This window comes from Mirounga leonina, unplaced genomic scaffold, assembly GCF_011800145.1.
Source record: "Mirounga leonina isolate KUSES-001 unplaced genomic scaffold, KU_Mleo_1.0 Mir_180, whole genome shotgun sequence".
In the NCBI taxonomy this organism is placed as follows: domain Eukaryota; kingdom Metazoa; phylum Chordata; class Mammalia; order Carnivora; family Phocidae; genus Mirounga; species Mirounga leonina.
In genome coordinates, this window is record NW_023270469.1 from 7,858,318 (window position 1) to 7,877,044 (window position 18,727).

The 18,727-nt window shown below is 43.0% G+C and overlaps 1 protein-coding gene across 2 annotated transcripts in view; it reads left to right on the forward strand.

The window, feature by feature from the left end:
* The window catches only part of CDYL2 (chromodomain Y like 2), a 1,015,850-nt gene that overhangs the window by 551,069 nt on the left and 446,054 nt on the right, over nucleotides 1–18,727 (forward strand). For both annotated transcript variants that reach the window (XR_004682909.1, XR_004682908.1), the window contains exon 3: nucleotides 8,207–8,269. The gene's annotated coding sequence lies outside the window, so the exon portion shown is untranslated. The remainder of the gene's footprint in view (nucleotides 1–8,206; nucleotides 8,270–18,727) is intronic.

Genomic DNA, 18,727 nt, shown 5'->3' on the forward strand with positions numbered 1-18,727 from the left:
TTCCAAATCCCCTGGCTTCCCCGGAGCCCTGTACTGATTCCTGTGCTTTGCATCAGGCACAAGGAGAGGGGAGGGAAGGCGGGGGCCAAGTGGGAAAACATCCATTTGATCCTTTTTATATGTAAATGTGACTTTAAATAATATTTTGTAATGACCTGCATTTCTGTTAGGAAATATCTCTTGATGATTTATCTTTCTCTCTGCAATTATGACAGCCTAGTGATCTTGTTAATTAATGCCAAAGTGGGTTTTTCAGCACCTCATTAAAGGTTTTCCCTTTCAGGACACCGACACTCGTGCACAGCCAGGGGCACAGAAAGTCATTTTCTTGTGGGTGGAAACAGATCTTTTGATCCCCCACCTTTTCTTTTCCCTCTCCTTTGCCCTCTTATTATATTCTGTTTTTCGCTGTTCTGTATCTCCTCGTCTTCCTCTTCACCCTCACCTACTACTCCTCTCCTAGCTTCTATTCCAAAACACAGTTGATTCTTATTGCTTTGAAGCATTGTTTTAAATAGTTCAACTATCATCAGTATGTTCCTTGGGAGGCCCTCTTTCTTCTGGAAGGATTGTTTTATTTTACCATGTAATTCAGTATTTCCTATTCAACAAGTTTTGGTTCTCTTACAGACATCGGGGAAATAGTAACGAACCAGAGAGCGTCCTGCATACAAGACTCTTAGTTCTGTCCCATATAAATAACTAACATGTTGAACAAATGAATGAAGGATTCTGTGGTCCAGTAAATTTTTTAATCTTATCTCAGGGTTGGCAAACTATGGCCCGAAGGCCAAATACTTGTTTTTGTAAATAAAGTTTTATTGGAACACAGCCACACCCATTCACTTGCATATTTTCCATGGCTGCTTTGCTGCTACAACTGCAGAGTTGAGTTGTTGCATATGCGTCATGTGGCCCACAATGCCTAAAATATTTACTATCAGGCCCTTACAGAATAAGTTTGCCTGTCCCTGCTCTGTTCCATTACTGGAGATTCTGAATGCCCATTATATATTCAAAAGTCTGAAAAATTCTACAGTCAGAAAATGTAGTTAATTTCTTTACCTCATTTTCCCCCAAATGTATTTGATCACAGAACCCCCTTCCAAGCCACTTTTTTATGAATTGATTTATAGACCATTGCCCCTGGAGAAAATGCCTAGCCGTCAAGTTTGTCCTTCTCTGCCTGATTTCAATTTGGTCACCATTGTGGCCGCCTATCTTCTGAATGGACTAACTTGGCTAAACCCAGCTTCTCTCTGTCTCTTTGAAAATATCCTTCCACTCAGGCATGAGGGCAGGGATTCTCCTCCACTCCAATGAGAAGTTTCTCTTTCCAGGAGCAATGATGTGTAAAGCCCAAGTCACCACTAATGGTAAAACAAGTCATACTGGTTTTCTGTCCATGGGGTTTCCAGTCTTGCCTCATCTGACTCATCCCAAAGGATACTCATTTTGATTTGTGGTTTATTTTTCTGAGGCACTGTTGAAGCTGAGATTAAACTGGGATGCCTTGAAGATCAGCCTAACCTGAAGGAAGGGTCATGGTAGTATTGAGAAGTCCCAGCAGGTATACGTTTTCCCTAAGGTCCTGAGAAAAACTGGGGAAGTTACAGCAGGGGAGATATCCTTCCTACCTATCCTAGAAGACAGGGTGTGGTGGTGGGTTTTGGAAGAGAAGACTCAGATTACACCTTGGCACTTGGAGAGTGCCATAAAAGTAGAAATGGGCAGAAAAGTCACTTCCCAGTCCTGCCACTTCTTTCCTTCTCATAAATAAGCCTGAGGAAGGGAACAGAATGTGGGTTATCGCAGGTAGGGTGTGGGAATGGTTGCTTCTTCACCAGCTTGAGGGCATGTAGTCAGTAGATAGCTTCCAGCCACAGACACTGGAGAAGGGCATTTCCAGAGCCAGATAAATAACCATAAGTCTAAAGGATGAGGTTAAAGTCAAGGGTTGGTGAAAAGTGTGGCAGGCAAAATTATAAAAGAATATTTTCTCTCAGTCCCAAATTGCCTAATCTATAGGAAAATGAACATAATGTTGTTACTCCTGTGATTATTTTACATGGTGAAACAGATTTTGTAGTTAAGGTGCAATTAAGGTTACTAATCAGTTGGCCTTAAAGTAGAGAGATTAGCAGTTTTCTTCAGCTGGTGGCAGGAAGGTAAGTGAGAAAGATGCAAGGCACAAGAAGGATTTACTGCACTGTCTCTTTGAAGATGGAGAGAGCTGTGTCCCATGACAAAAGCACAACCGCTAGAGGCTGAGAGCAACCTCCACTGACAACCAGCAGGGAAATGGGAACTTCAGACCTACAACTGCAAGGCACTAAATTCTACCAACAACCTGAGGGAGCCCAGAAGCGTGTTCTTCCCCAGGGCCTTTAGATAAGAGTTCAGCCTGGCTCATGCTTTGATTTCAGCCTTGTGAGATTCTGAGCAGAGAACCTAGCTGTTCCATATTGGACCTCTGACCTTCAGAACTGTGAGCTACTAAATGTATTTTGTTTAAGCAGCTACATTTGTGGTCATTCATTACATAGCAATAGAAAACTAACATAAGCAAAGCGTTGAGATGGTTAATAATTTAATGAGAGTGTTAAAGGGGGCATATAATAGTGCTTTTATAGCATCCCTGACATTAGTAAACTAACATTTTTCCCTTCCATAATAATCCTGGCTAGTCTATATGGTTTTTTAAAAATTTACTACATGCCTCTACTCTACCCCAGGAGTTAGTACCAGATCCTACAGGATTCTACCTTCCTGGCCATGCTAATAGGGTCAGGAGTAAGTTTATAACATAAGTAGAGCAAACAAAAATTATTGGAAAGACACAGTCTTTATGAACTCATGAGCCAGGAAGACTATGTGAGCTTCTTTCCTGGTACTTGGAGAAAGTCTGCCTGGGAATGAAGCAGTCACAGAGGAAAACAAAACTGATAGATGGTGAAAGAACACAGAACCCTGATCTAACCATACCTGAGGCCAGAAATATATTGAAATTCTCGGTTATATGAGCACCCTCCCTTTAACTTTGCTTTAATTGCTTTAAATTTGGTTTCTACAATGTGCAGCTAAAAATAACTCCCAACTAGTATTCATATTAAAATTAAGGGATTTTGAACCCCATACCATTCTCTGAGGTTGGGCTAGTCTTATGTAATAGGTTGAATCCCTAAAACCATACCAGATATCATGGAATGGGCACACACAGCCCTCATCTGCCGGTCAGGATGTACTCATGAGTCTGCCACTAACTCACATGTGACGTTGGGCCAATTGCTTCTCCTCTTTTATTTATAAAATTAGGGTTTGATTAGAACTGGTAGAGTTCTTGAAGGCCAGCTAACACAGTGTGATGTGCATAATTTCCCAGATGCACACCTACAGTCAAATTCTCTAATGGGTACAGAACTCTGTATGTGAACATCCAAGATTTGAAATCATTTTTTATACTTATTAATATAACAATCATCATTCATAGTTTCATGGTACCCAAAGATCTTTCATGGGTATGAGGCTCTTTGCTTTCTCTAATTACCCAGTGAGCATTGTTATCCGCATCTCATGGAAGAAATAACTGGTTCAAAGAGGTGAAGTGACCTTCTCAAGGTCATGGAACTGGTAAGTAACAGAGCCAAGATGTAAATCTAGAGAGCCTAGCTCTGTGGCACTGCCCTTTCTGCCACACTCCTTGACATTGCTCAAAGTACTCAGTGAGTGTGGTTCTTCTGCATGTGCCTGCACGTCTCTGTTCCACACACACATATTTGGGTTTGTGTAGCATGAGCCGCTTGCATTGGCCTAGAAGCTATGACTGCCCGTGAGAAGACTATCAGAACAAGTCTATAAGCATTCTCCACAGAAAACCTTGAACAAACCAAAGTGTTACACTTGGTTGGAAGAACCTTAATGAAGGATTGATTTGTATTCCTGAGCCTGAGTCTAAACAAATTGAAGAAAAAGATGGAGTAGCAGATAAGAACCACCGATGTACCTTTATTCTAGTGTCTTGTTTGAAAGCCAAGTGGGCCTGAAGACTGCACCAAGAATGACATTCACTCGATTACAGGCCATGCTGAGGGAGGTGGCTTCCCATGTGTGGGACTTGCAAGGGAAGGTTGACAGGATGAAGGTGTGGAGCAGACCTCCTACTTCCAGGAGGGCCCTGAGCCCAAGAGGAACAGGGAGGAGCTGAGCTAACCTATTCAGATTATTCTCCCCGACTTTAACATCCTATAAGCCACTCCCTTCTTGTCTGGGGCAGAAAGAGGAGGACACGATATGCTAACCAAATTCATTCCAAGTGGAAGGAAATATCATGACTTAAGAAGAAGCATTTCTTGTCAAAATAAACATAATTCTTGCACAAGCGTGTACGTTTTCCTGGACTATCAGCCAGGAGAAGGGCATTGTCCTTTGTGCTGTGATGTGCCATCTGCCCATCCATCCTTCCTTGGTTCCCAGCAGTGTCCAGGGATCTATTTGGAACAGAGATGAAAGCTGAGTGTGCTCTGAAATCTTCCCTTCCTTTTACTTTTTTTGCCTGTGGTTAACAAGATAGAACTGAAGAGCGACCCTTAGCCTTCCTGCTTGGAAAGTAACTTCCACTCTTTACGGGTCTTTAATCTCTGTTCCAGAGACAGAGAAAACTTAAGTAGCCATTTTCAGGTTTTATAAAGAAAAGCAAAATAAACTAGTCTGGGAAGGGTATCTGCAGCAAGTCCCAAATTCTCCTCATTAGGTACTAACATGTAGGAAAAGTGCTCAGGGCAGAAGTTCCTAAACTCTTACAACTCAAATGGTGGTCCACGGACCAGCAGCATCCACCTCACCAGGGAGCCAGGTAGAAATGAAGAGTCTCAGGACTTGCACTGACTCATCCTGAACCAGAACCTGCATTTGGACAAGGTCCCGGGTATTCAGTGTGCTGATTACAATCTGAGAAGCACCTGCCATGAAGTCCTTCCCACCCAGGGGAAAGGAGAATACAGTTGTGAATGCCTCAGTACAAATCCATTCCAACCTCCAGGAAAAAGATGGAAAAATACTATTTATCGGGAGAGAGTCATGGGAAACATGTATTTATTTGGGGGGTACCTCTGGTCCTCCTCCCTCAGAGAAAGTTGGTTGTCTTCATAAAGGTTGAGCAGATAGTCACATTCATTCACTTTTTGTTTGTTTTGAGAGATGACCCTGTGCTACACACTTTTCAGTAATCTTAGTATACTCTGGTGAAAAAACAGACATCAGTGCTCGCTTCGGCAGCACATATACTAAAATTGGAAAAAACAGACATCATCACCGTGCACATGGAATTTGTAGTCTGCTGGGAAAGATGTTTATTTACTTTTGTATTTGCTTGCAGTTGTGTTTGGGAGGAAAAGAACAGGGGGCAAAAAAGGAACTACTCAATTTTATTGGTAGGAGTGAGGTGACTTCAGGGCATTTTGGAGGAGGAATCATACAAATCATCTCTACCAGGGACCGGTAAACTAGAACTCATGGGCCAACTGCAGCTTGCCACTTGTTTTTGTAAATGAAGTTTTAATGGAACAAAGACACTCTCATTTACTTAAGTATTTATGATAGCCCTTGTGCTACAATGGCAAAGTTCAGTAGTTGTGACAGGGACCATGTGGCTCTGCAATGTCTAAAATAATGATTTTCTGGCCCTTTAAGAATAAGTCTGCTCATCCTTTTAGAGTTTTTTGTTTTGTTTAGTTTTGTTGTAGATGAGTGAAATGAGACCCAGGCAGGGGAAGTTAATTACCCATGATCACATAGCAAATGCATGCAGAGCAAGCATAGGACTCCCCCTTCCCTGATTATCCCAGCAGAGGGACATACTGCAGCAGAGGGACAAGTGAAGCCAAGGAGCTGGTGTGGACAGAGGCCCCAAACAGCAAGCTGTGGACTTAGAAGCTGGCTTTGGGTAGATTAGGAGAGACTGTCCAAGGCCCGTTTGAAGAGGAAGTCACCATCCACCCAGGCAGGAGGGAGGAGTTCAAGCCCTGAGCTGATGGGCAGACAACCAATCAAGGAGAAGTGGGGTGAAGATTTATATAGCAACAGTTCAGAAAGCATACAAACAGTATCTCCCTCCAGAAAAATCCATTTCTCCAGACCTGAAATGCCAACCCCAGCAGAATGAAAATGACCATGTTGGGGGAGGGGGGTGCAGGGTAGGGACATAGGGGGACTGTGGGCTAACAAGTATTACAGGCAAGGAGAAGAACAGATATAAACCCCAAGGCCAGCAAGGGCATGAAGCAACTAAGGAACTGTAAGAAATTCGATGTGGATTGTCCAGTTTGCACATTTTCTGAAACTGACCTCACTCTGGGTAAGTCCCAACTCCCTGGTCATCCCCAAGATAAACTCTTTACTGGGGCTTTTGAGCCACATGCATTTGAGCAAAAGCCTCCTACATACAGGAAGAGGTGCTAATTCATTGTTCTTCCTCATGCTTAAAACAAAACAAAACAAAGCAACAAAACAGAAATTCCTAATGCTAGCTGTCTGATACCATCAGGTTCTGCTTCTGAGGGAGATTATGTTTGCCTATGTATTTCAATGAAGAGAATTTACTAGAAATAATACCGGAGTCATTAGAGTTAAGCCACATTCATCAATGTATATTGATTGATCTTAGTCATATTCAAATAGAATAATGGTGACTAATGGGGGCTATGGGGGGAAGGTGTTTTTTTTTTGTTTTGTTTTTTTCCTGTGAAGTCCAGTTAGATACGCTTAAAAGTAGAGACAATAAAGGCATTAAGTTCACTCTTCAGCTTGTCAAAGAGATCTAATAATTACTTTCAAAAAGAAAGAAACTCAATGCTGGCTTTCCATTTGGCTGTTTGTTGGTCTTTTGCTCTTCCTGTGATATGGTTGAATCTCATCCTTAGGGGCAAGCCACTCTGCTCCTGGATTAAGGGACTCTTCTGAAACTTGTATTCAATAATTATTTGGGATTTTTTTCTGCCTAATATTCTCATTTGAACAAAAGCTTAAGACTAGAGTCTCATTTATTACAATGATTCCTCTATAACAGGGATGAATATGGAATTTAGACACGGCTGTCTTCTGAAAGCCATGCCACTTGCTCACACACAGAAATGTTCACTGAGTATACTGAGATGTCAAAAGCAAGACTCTTATGGAATCTAGTAGCTATGTCTGACATGCTCTTGACATTTCTCCAGTGTAGTGGACAGAGGGCTCCAAGGCTAAAATTTAACTCTTTTCCCCAAAAGTTTAATTTCCATGGCTTGATTTCATAAAAAGCAATTTTCATCATGGTATTTAGGTGGTCATAATTGAAAGAGAAATTTCTCCCCTTGAGAGGGTCTCTGAAGATAGTTGTCTTTGACACTGATGCATCTCCCTCTTGGCCAGAAGCCACAGAGATGGGTACCCCCTCATGTTAGATCATTAATTGTTCTTCTCCAGGTCTGCACATACTAAGCTGAGAACCAAGGCAATTATGCAATTAAGTCAAGCAAAAGAACGATGCTCGTGCTCCAATGAGCCACAATTTTAGTTGACCGTTGCTTTGACTTGACTTGTCTTGATAATTGCTTCAAGTCCTCCATGACCCTCCAACAGAATGTGTGAGCTCCTTTAGAGAGAGTGTGATTTGCAGGGGATAGTGCCACCATCTACTTATGATAAAGTGGGGAATGGATACCGATGTCCTTTTTTTAAGTCAAATATAATCTGTGTTGGGATTTGCCCAGAAGCTGACCCTGAGACAAGAACCCAAATGAAATGGTCTATCCTGGAAGTGATTCCAGGAAGCATTGGTAGAAGGATGGGAAAATAAGACCACAAATTACCTCTGTGGGTAATGAGTTTACTCCTACAGGGCAAATCTTAGAACCATCGTAGAACTCTGCTTAGAATTCCCACCTGAGGTTAGATACACAGACTCCTAACAGTCATTGTTCAGTGCCTTAACCAGGAGCATTTACTGTTTAGCACTTGGGACAGATTGAGCTCCGACTTGCAGGGACAGCCATCAAGCAAGGAGAGGCAAATACTGGCCTGGAAGCCTGGCTGGCAGGTACTGCAAAGATAGATCCCAAAGGGATTTGGATGGGGCACCAGCTAGACTTCCAGTCCTCATCAAGCCTAAAGACTGCAATTTTTGTCATTCCAGATCTGACTCCACCTTTCTTTTTTTCTCTGCTTTCAGAACAATTCCAGATGTTTGGACATGACCTTGATGAGCGTTCACCTTGTTATTCTCCTGGAGAAGGTAAGTCACCAGCAGACGTGTACATGACTTTTCAGTCTATTTGCAAAACTCAAGGTGTTAGGGACATTTTCAGATAAAATAGCCCTATGATATATTTGTTTGATGATTCCTCTTATAAAACAAACTGTGATGTTCCCTATTTTTACTCTCAGATACCTTTCTTTCTTTTAAAAAGAAAAAAATTAAAACTGTAAAACTCAAAGACCCCACTGTATCTGGTCTTTTTGGACAGCCTTTGGCCCAAGGTAGTGTAATTCTGGCCAGGCTATTTTTTTTGGTAGGCTACCCACATAGCCAGGCCAAGCCAAATCAACATGTATTTATTTAACACTTAATGTGTATCATGATTACATAAGGTAAGTACTTGTAAACCACATACTGTGTAACTAAGTCAACTTTTCTTCTTTGCCTGTGGTATTATTTGCAAATATAGCCAGTAAAGAAATGGACAGAGAGATAACAATGGGTTTGTGGGATAGAAAGCATAATCCATTTTTAGCATTTTGCCTCATGGAATGTTCTTAGAAAACCTGTGTACATAGAACTCAGGAATTGTCCCTAAAAATATTTATGATGGGCTTCTATATTCTTTCAATTACAACTTCCTTTAAGAATACTTAAGAATATTAGATTTGTCTAAATGTCACATGCACAGTAATTTAGGGTAATCTTTCGGCTCTATAAAAGGAAGTCCACATGTACAGATAAATACCCAGAAGAGAATTTGTAAGGGAGTAGCCCTTGTACATCATTCTTATTAACTGTCCCACTTATCTCATCTGTTGAGCCCTTCCTGTAATGTTCTGTGTTCTGAGAGCCTTCACGAGCTCCCCTGGACAGAGTGAGTTGTTTCCCTCACCACTCTGTATGGTATTGACCTATTTTACATCCTACATGGTGAATTTCTCAAAGCAAGCATAGTGTCTCATCCAAAATGAGAATTTAAAATTCTCCTTTTGCCTAGGACAGTGACTAGGACATAACAGCAAATGCTCGTTAAGCTGACCTGAGGAAGAGCCTTCTTTATTCTGACAAAGAATATCTACAAACAAAATCTGCACCGAATATCATAATTAGTGGTGAATATTTAAAGCTTTCCCTTGAGTTTGGGAACCAAACAAGAATGTCTACTATTGTCACATCTTTTTAATGTCACATTCCATGTCCCAGCCAGTTCAGTAAGGAAAGGAAAAGAAATTTTAGAATATAAGGATAAGAAAGGAAGAAATACAATTATTGTTAGCAGACAACATTATTGGAAAGTAGAAACCTAAAAGGGCCTATAAATAAACTATAAGGATTAATAAGTGAATTAAGCAAGGTTGCTAAATATAAAGTCAATTTGTAAAAATGGGCTGTGCTTCTACACACCCACAACAAATAATTAGAAAATGAGGATAACCAGGATGCATTAGCAATAGCCTCACATACATTAAATATTAGGGGAAAAGAAAGATGTCAAAGACTTCTACTCAAAAAACTATAAAACATCATTGAAGGAAATTAAAGGATGTGGTCTTCTGTCTCATGCTTCCCATGTTTGTAGAAGTAGAGAGTACAGAGTGACCCGGGAGTAGAGTGGCCAAGAAGAAATCGCAGAGCAAACGGGAGGCCAGGTCGTATGGAGCCATGTAGTCTGTTTTAGTTATCATTTGCTGTGTAACAAACCACCCCGCACTTTGTGGCTTAAAACAACGTTCAGTTGCTTGTAGATCTGCAGTTTGGGTAGGGCTCGGCAAGGTTGGCTCATTGCTACTCCATGTTGCATCAGCTGGAGTGGCTGGATGGGGTGCTGGGGAGTTTCAAGATGATTCCGATATGTGGCTGCTAAGTTAGTGCTGGGTATTGGCTGAAAGCTCAGCAAAAGTGTGTGCCTCCCTCTGCGCAGCTTGGGCTTTCTCCTGGAGTGGCAGCTGGGCTCCAAGAGAAAGTGTCTCAAGAGAACAGGAGAGAGGTGCATGGTGTTCGCATGACCTAGCCTCCAGTGTCACACAGTGTCACTGGCACCACACTGTGTTGACCCAGGAAGTCACAAAGTGCCACCCAGTTTCCAGAGGAGGAGCATAGACTCCACCTCTTCATGGGGGAGCAGCACAGTTCCAGAAGAACATGTGGGGCAGGAGATGTTACTGTGGCCACCGTAGACACCTTAGAAAATAAAATCTGCCACGTAGACCATGGTAAGCTTCCTGAGTTGCTCTTTTATTATAGGGATTGGAGCAGAGGGGTGACATGACCTGACCTGGGATATATTTTGCCTTATTTTTTTACCTTATATTTTTATGTGGGCTTTGATACCACGGGTACCACGGGTACCACTAAAACACATGGGTAATTGCGTATATAACTGTGACCCTACGAAATTCAAGTGCAAGCATATTATAGAATATCATCAAATACTAGTATCCATTGGATTTTTGTGTGGTCCTATCCAGCTGCCAGACATGGGCAAACGTAGGAGCTGTGGACAGATTTGCCTAGGACCCCCAGCAGTTCCGTACACACAGGCATCTGTGTGTGCCAGGGAAGGGGGGGAAGAGACCAGTTTTCTCAGGCTGGTGTGCTGGCTTCCTGAGTGAAGACCCAGACTGCCCAGAGAGACAGCTGCCCCATCGAGGCAAGATCCGTTAGAATGTGTCTTGACTATGGTAGACGAAGTTCTTCCCCTCTTGCTTTGGAGAGGTATCCTAGTTCTTACACAGAGGTAGATGGAGTCTTTGGATGAAGGGAGACAATGCACCTGCTTTCTGTCCTCTCAGACACTGGGGAGAAGTAGGTCACAAGATCACCTCTCACTTCGAGGAGAGGAGCCCTAGAGATGGAATTTCTAGGGGAAAACTCACCAACTTGAATGAAATGTTCTCTAGATTACTTTTACAGGTCAGTATGGCATGGAGAAATCAGCGGCAGGGTAGTCAGAGAAAACAACATATGAATCTTAACCTCCAGCCTGTGCTAGCTGTGTGCTGGGAGACCTATAATGAAGTCACACCTCAGTCTGTCCATTAAAATACTAAAGATAAGAATAGCTCCCAAAGAGCATTTGAGGATTAAGTGAAATCACATAGGCAATATCCCTGGTACAGTTACAGTCACAGTGGACTCTGAAAATGTGAGTACCTTCCCCTCTCGCTGTTGCTTACATCCATCCTTCCTTTCCATTCTCTGGCCTGGCATAGCTAAGATTGTGCATATTCAGCCAACACCCCTGGGGATTTTGTCTAGAAATGAGGTGTAAAATGCATAAAGGAAGACTTCTTGAAATTCCACCATCTTTTCATGGGATTAAACAAACTTGGCAGGTATTTTGAGTTATTTAGTAATTATGAGCAGGGACGGTAGTGGAAGGGAGGAAAAGGAACTCACTTCATTTGACTTGTAGCAATTGTAAGCATTCATTTGATTTTGAAAACAAAAGAAAAACATAAAGGAAAAGTGGATGGATTGATTCCACATAAAGCCAAATAAATACAGTTTAGTAGACCCTGATAAACCAGAAATTAGAGGTTTGAGGTTTTTTGGTCTTGTTTTGTTTTCTTCTTTTTAACCTAGTAATACTCTATACCTAAGTATATTGTTTGGGTCAACACAGTGATCACCACTGTCATTGTCAAGAAACATTTGTTATGTATCTCAGTGTGCATGTAGCACAGCTGGCAATGAGGTGCATATTGTTGCCATCTTGTTGGTAATATTCTAGATGGACCATACTTGCAGATTCAGACTTACAGAGGAAGACTCAGTGATGTGCCAGAACCAGCTCAAACCAGCTTGTGGGAGCAGATTGTGCAATTTCTTCCTAACTCCGCATTCATTGTCATGTATCACTTTAGTAACTTAGAATCATGAGCCATGCTGGGGTATGTACATCATGGAACCTGGCAGAAGTCATCAGTCAGTATGTACCCCCTCCAGGACCAACGCTTGTTACTAGATATCTACTAGCACATCACTGGAGAGACAGAGGATGAAATGAAACTTTTAACAGCTTCATTAAAAGACAAAGAAACTATATTACATATTAAGATTTTGTTTTTGTTTTAAATAGGCAAACATTTATGTACTAGAAGCTATAGAAAAATCTCGACTTAGAACTTATATTTCGAGGGTTTCCTGGGTGGCTCAGTCTGTTAAGCATCTGCCTTCGGCTCAGGTCATGATCCCAGGGTCCCGGGATTGAGCCCCAATTAGGCTCCTTGCTCTGCGGAGAGCCTGCTTCTCCCTCTCCATTTGCTGTTTCTCCTGCTTCCCCTCCTCTCTCTCTTTCTCTCTCTCTCTCACCCTCTCTCTGTCAAATAAATAAATTAAAAGAAAAAAGAACTTATATTTCGGGTCTCAAAGGAGTGCAATGACTACCATCCCATTTAATTTAAAAAAGAATTTCATTGGTTTTGGATTCAATGAAAGGGGGATTTTTCAAGAATTGATTTTTGTTTTAAAGTTCAATAAAATTTTATTAATTTAATTAGTTCCTATCAATTTTTAAATAAGCAGTGGCTTAGATTAAATTTGTCTGCTCTCTCTCTCCCTCTCTTCCCCCACCCCCTCTCCTTTTTGAACCCAGCGTCCTCTGAGCATATTAATGGACCTAAGCCATCATTTTGTGGGTAGAACACTCTGGTGTTTGTAAATCAAGTAGAAGTTTTGGGCCAGGATTTTGAGGTGTTGTTTCCATTAGGATGTATATTATACAATCCACAAACCAGGAAAAAAGAGTTTGGGTAGATATAGGACAGGGGTTCTGTTTGTGGCAGAGGTGAATATAAGCCAGTCACACTGGCCTCACATTCAGAAGGTTGATTTAAGTGCAGGAGTGGTATCAGCAGGCATCAGATCCACAGGATGGTCTGAGTTCATCTTCCCAGTGCATGTGGACATGGGGTGAGGGAGGGAGGAGGCAGAATCCTGCAGCGTGATCAGAAGAGGACCCCGGAGGAAGATGAAGGGCCCCCTGTTCACAGTTCTTTTAAGGGAGGATGAATAACTTCAGATCAGGATTGAAATCACAATCCTGAGGAGCTAGAAAACGGAATTAATAGGTAACAAGACTGGAGTTAAATTCTGAGGAATGAGAATCCACGTGTGATCAAGCCTTTCTCTAAATGCTTTCTTCCACCTTCTAGTCCCATGTGATATTTTCTAAAACCAAGGATTTGCATTCAAATAATTTTGCAACTTCATGGGGGCATATTCTTGGAAATGCATGATGGGCATTGGCATATTTAAAGTTCTGGCAAGTCTTGCAGTTCATAAAGCCATTTAGGTTTGTGGAACTGACTCCTTTGAGCACAGAACACGTTTTGGGCATCACCATGTGTGCATTCTGCTGACCCACGTTCTGCAGAAGATCAGTCTGAGATGTGCTATGGCAGAAAGAGCTTGGACTCTGGTCAAATACTCCTCGACCCAAATCCTGGAGAAAAGGTCTGTAAAGCACCAGGCACCTAACAGACCCTCAACACACAGTGGCCTGAATTCTCCCAGGGCAGAGGCTGGTGTAATTCTGAAAGAGGGAGTCAGGTGGGTTACTTGCTCTCTGCAAGGTTACCTGTCTGGAGTGAGGATGTGAGAAGATCCAGAGAAGTTTGTGGAGTCCAATAACCTGACATCCATTCCTGATTCTCCTGTATCCACAGCTTGAACTTTTGGCATGAGCTTGAGTTCAAGCCTTATGTTCCTCAAGAAGAACTAAGTTTTTCAGTGGCAGGGGTTCAGGGGCTCAGAAAATCAAATTTAGGGCGAAATATGTACCCAGGATTAGCGTCCTGGGTTTGTTAAAGGCAGTATCTGTTGAGTATCTTTGTTCTTCCGTTTCAAACAATCTGCAAGGAAAGAATAGTATCTTCTGGAGGCTCGCAAGATGTGAAATAAGAGGAATAAAGGAAATAATGTTTATAAAAACCTGGGTATAAAAAGTAGGGCTCTGGAAGGCAGGGGGTACTATTTGCACTGTGATGATCATCAAGACTTCTTGGATGGTTTTACTTCCTGCTTTTCTCCAGGGGTGTGATCCCCTGGGGGAAATGCACCATGGCATGGGATTTTCATATAGCCAGTCTTTTCCAGCTCTGCCGTCATTTTTAACACAGCCCTAAATTGGCTGAGTCATAAGTAGAGGGTGGGTTCAGATACTCATTTCTAAAATATTTGCCGTGCCAGGCATTGTGCTAGCTACTGGGAGTACAAAGAAGAAGACGGGGCAGCCCCCTCCCTGAAATCACTCATGGTCTGGGCGGGGGAACAGATGTACATGCTAACTGATCATTAAGCCACAAAGCAGTGAATGCTGGGATAATCCATGAAAAGTGCTTAGAATACTGTCTGAGCACATGATAAGGGCTCAATACATCTTGATTACTATTATGATCGATATAATTATTATTATTAAACAGGCAGGTTGCAGTGGGAACATCGAGGAGTGTGTGTGTTGGGGGGCGGCTCATTTTGCCTGGAAGCTCAGAGAAAGCATCACAGAGAGAAGGTAATACTTGTCTTGAAAAGATAAGAATGTGGCCATGTTCAGGAGAGGGAAAACATACCCCTCTGGTCAAAGAAGCATGTGCAAAAGCCTTGACATAAATATCCATGCATATTGAGATAAGTGCAAATATTTTAGCATGGCTGAGTCATGAGGCGTGTGTGTGCATGTGTGTGTGTGTCTGTGTGTCAGTGTGTGTCTGTGGCCAGAGACAAAAATGGGAAGATGAGAGGGAAAGAGTCAGCTTGAGCTTGAAAAGGTGATCACTTTTCTTACTTCAAAATTTGGATTAAACCTGTTTACAACAGGAACATAGCTATTGTTTTTTAAGAAATGTAAATTAAAATAATTAACTATAATTGATAGTGTAATGCATATTTCAAATTTGATAAGAGAGTAAATCTTAAAAGTTCTCCTCATAAGAAAAACATTTTATGGGGTACCTGGGTGGCTCAGTCATTAAGCGTCTGCCTTCGGCTAAGGTCGTGATCCCAGGGTCTGGGATCGAGCCCGGCATTGGGCTTCCTGCTCAGCCGGGAGCCTGCTTCTCCCTCTCCCACTCCCCCTGCTTGTGTTCCCTCTCTAGCTGTCTCTCTCTCTCTGTCAAATAAATAAATAAAATCTTAAAAAAAAAAAAGAAAAACGTTTTATAACCATATGGTGACAGGTATTAAGTATACTTACTGTAGTGATCATTTTGAAATATATATTAGTATTAATAATATTGTACTAATACATAATATTGAAATATTACATTGTACCCAGAACTGATGGAATGGTATAATGTCAATTATACCTCAGGGAAAAAAAAATTAAATGCTCTTTGACCAATTGATTCCAATTCAGGGAGTCTGTCCTCATAAAGCAGAATTATTTATATCAAAACATTAGAAAAAATATGAATCAAGAGGAATTGTGAAGTAAATTTTGATATGTTTCTGATTCCATTAGGTAACTATTCAGATTGTTATTAAAGAACAGAATTAAATAGTTTGGGAAAATGCAAATAATGTATCATCAAGTGGAAAAAGTCTAGAAATAAAAAGGGACTCTAAACAAGAATCTGAATTCTGTTACAAAATGTGCTTAGCTGGAAGGTTTGAAGGCAGTATTTTGAAAGGTTAAAGTTGTTATTTGTGGGTGGAGGAGGTCAAGGGAAATTTTTGTTTTCTTTTCTGTATTTATTCCAACCAGGGAAGAAAAGGAGGGGTTTTCTTGTGCCCCAATGGAGAAAACAGCAGATACAGCTTCTTCAAAGCTGCCTGGTTTGTGACATGTCTCCCCAAGCCAGGGGACACTGAGCCATGCCTCTGGGGTTCACAGTGGAGCTGAGAGATAAGCCTTTGTGAGCATGTGGGTGGACCAGTACCCCACAACTAACTGCACACAGTAACCATGAGGCTGAATCGTCTCCAACAGATGCTACTAGAGTTCTTAGGGGAGAGATCAGGGTGGCCAGGGTGAGGGAAAAGGCTTCTTAGAGAAGGTAGGATTCAAGCTGGCTCTCAAAGGGTATGAAGGTTTAGATGGGTAAGAGGAAGGAAGCTTCACCTGAAACCACTTGTCTTTTCTAGCTCTTTAATAAGTAAACCCTCATTCTTGAAAATATGCCTCCCACTGGTGCCTTATCTAAATGTTGAGGCCTCTTTGTGGGAAGTGAGCTAAACTGAGCCAGTTGCTCATTAAGAAACATGATTATAACTGCCAATTACTGAGCACTCACCTAGCACTTTACCTGCCTGGCTTCATTCATACTCACCGGAGCTCTATTATAAATTGATGTTTTTACACATTGGAAAACTGAGGCTTGGCTAGGTCACCTAAAGCAATGCATAAGTGCTAGAGGCATAATTGGATCCAGGCCAGTCTGGCTTCAGAGTCTGTGAGTGTAAGCAATGGACACTTTGCACTGCGCGAGTCTTCCCTTGTGACCAGTAGCACTGTGCCTCCCCACCTCGTGTCTCACCTGTCCTTGTTGCATCTGGGGAGGAAGCAGGACCACCAGCATGATCTCCATTTTCTGAACGGCAGCAACAAGTTATTGAGATCCATCCTTCATTCTCTCAACCAGTATTTGGGTATTTGTTGAATGAGCGCAGCATGCAAGATGCCGTGCGGGTTGGGTTAGGGTGTCAGTGTGCAAAGGTGCTCCTGGAATGGAACCCATAATGGGTTCCTGGGCTCTGAGGTCTGTGAGCGGAGGACCAGTGTCCCTAGTCCCAGCCTGGCGCCAAGTCCTCCACTCTCTGGGGCAGTTAGTGTGCAAGCATTTATCATCCAGGGGAGAGACCTCTGAGCAAGCTGTGTGACCTCAGGCCAATCCCTTCCTCCCTCTGGGATTCTTTCTCTCACTAAAACATGGCAAGGCGAAATGCAGTGATTTTCCAAGTCTCTCCAATTCTCACACATGATTCTACTCCGCACTTTAGAAAAATACGGTTCCTCATAACACAGAGACAGGGTGAATCACACATCTGGAACGGAGTGAGAGAAGCCATGCCCTGTGTGTGGTTTAATTTGTATGCAGTTCAAAAACAGTAACCTGTGGAGTTAGAATTTTGCCAGGATACTGGTTGCCCTTGGAACAGGGTTGACTGGGAGAGAGAAGGAGGATGCTTCCAGGGGGTTTGGTTGTGTCCTGGATCTTGATCTGAGTGCTGATCCCATAGGCACGTTCACTTTCTGATGTTTTGTTCACCTGTACACTTATGAATTTGGGTCCTTTTCTTTATGGTTAAAAAATACTTTAATTAAAAAAAATATGTTCAAACAGCATCAAAAGAGTGGTAGGGTGGAAAGAGTTCCTGAGAGGTTTCAGATAGAGGGCAGGGGCTCCAGACTGGCTCTGTGACTGGAGCAAGTCACCTCCCCTCTCTGAGTGGTAGGCAGTCCCTCAGGGCAACAGCCTCATTTTCCAGATGATCCCAGAGAGCCCATGCAGTTGGCAGTGCCTGGATTTCTCCAGCCCTGAGCTTGGACGGGAACAGGGTGCTGTGCGGGAAGCAGGCGCCTGAGCCTGGAGCTCTGGGAAGGAGCACGCTATCGTGAGCATTCAACAGGTGGCACTCTTCCCTCAGCCTCTGCAAGTTCCTGGTGCCGCAGGGGCAGCGTGTATCAGGCCGTGTTAGCCAGGATGCTAATCTCCAGGGGAAGGTCTCTCCACTCCCTGGAGTAGGGCTCTTATACCCAGAGTCCCAGCTCACATACTCTGCTCCTGGCCATTCTACTTAGGGTTCCCGGGACCCCAGGAGAACCCCGGGACTGGTGTCCTCCAGTCCCCTCCTCCTAGGAGGAGCACTCCCACAGCCCCTCTGAGGGCTGCACCCTGGGTGTCCCAGGCCTCAGGCAGGGAAGATCCTCCTCCTGTGGGGCTCTCCTTGAAAACAAGAGAGAGAGAAATTTCTGGGAACCTGGGTGACTGCTCCAACAGAGAAGGGAACATGAATATTTCATTAAGGTGGTTCAAGCTATTAAACAACATTACAAAACCAAGTGTGTTGGCAGGAATCTGAGAAGCACATTTACATGGGTACAAATAGTGTGAAAAGAGGCCTAGCCCAGAGACGGCCTCAGGGAAAGCCCCCTGCAGGTCTGCCCGAAGTGGCCTCCACTGCCCCTGTACCCCCACTCCAAACACATTCCCAAGGAGGCTGTGGGAGGGGGAGCTCAGAGATGGCAGGACCTCCAGCACAAGGGCTTTCCGTGCCCCAAGGACTTTAACCCTCAAGACTGGGTAGTCTGGAGGATGGGGAACTCTCAGGCATCACTTTCCTGGTTTGAGGGGCTCAAGGGGCTGGGAGAGACTTAGAACCCATAGCCTCCCTCAGACGCTGCCCTAGAGTCTCAGATGTCTGTGCCAGAGGAAGCCAATCCTGGAAAAATAGGGCGAGATGTTTGTCACAGTGAGGGTGGGACCCAGTGTAAGGCCCCATGATATCCTCTGAACAACCAGTGGACCAGCTGTTTCTCCCCCATGTGTT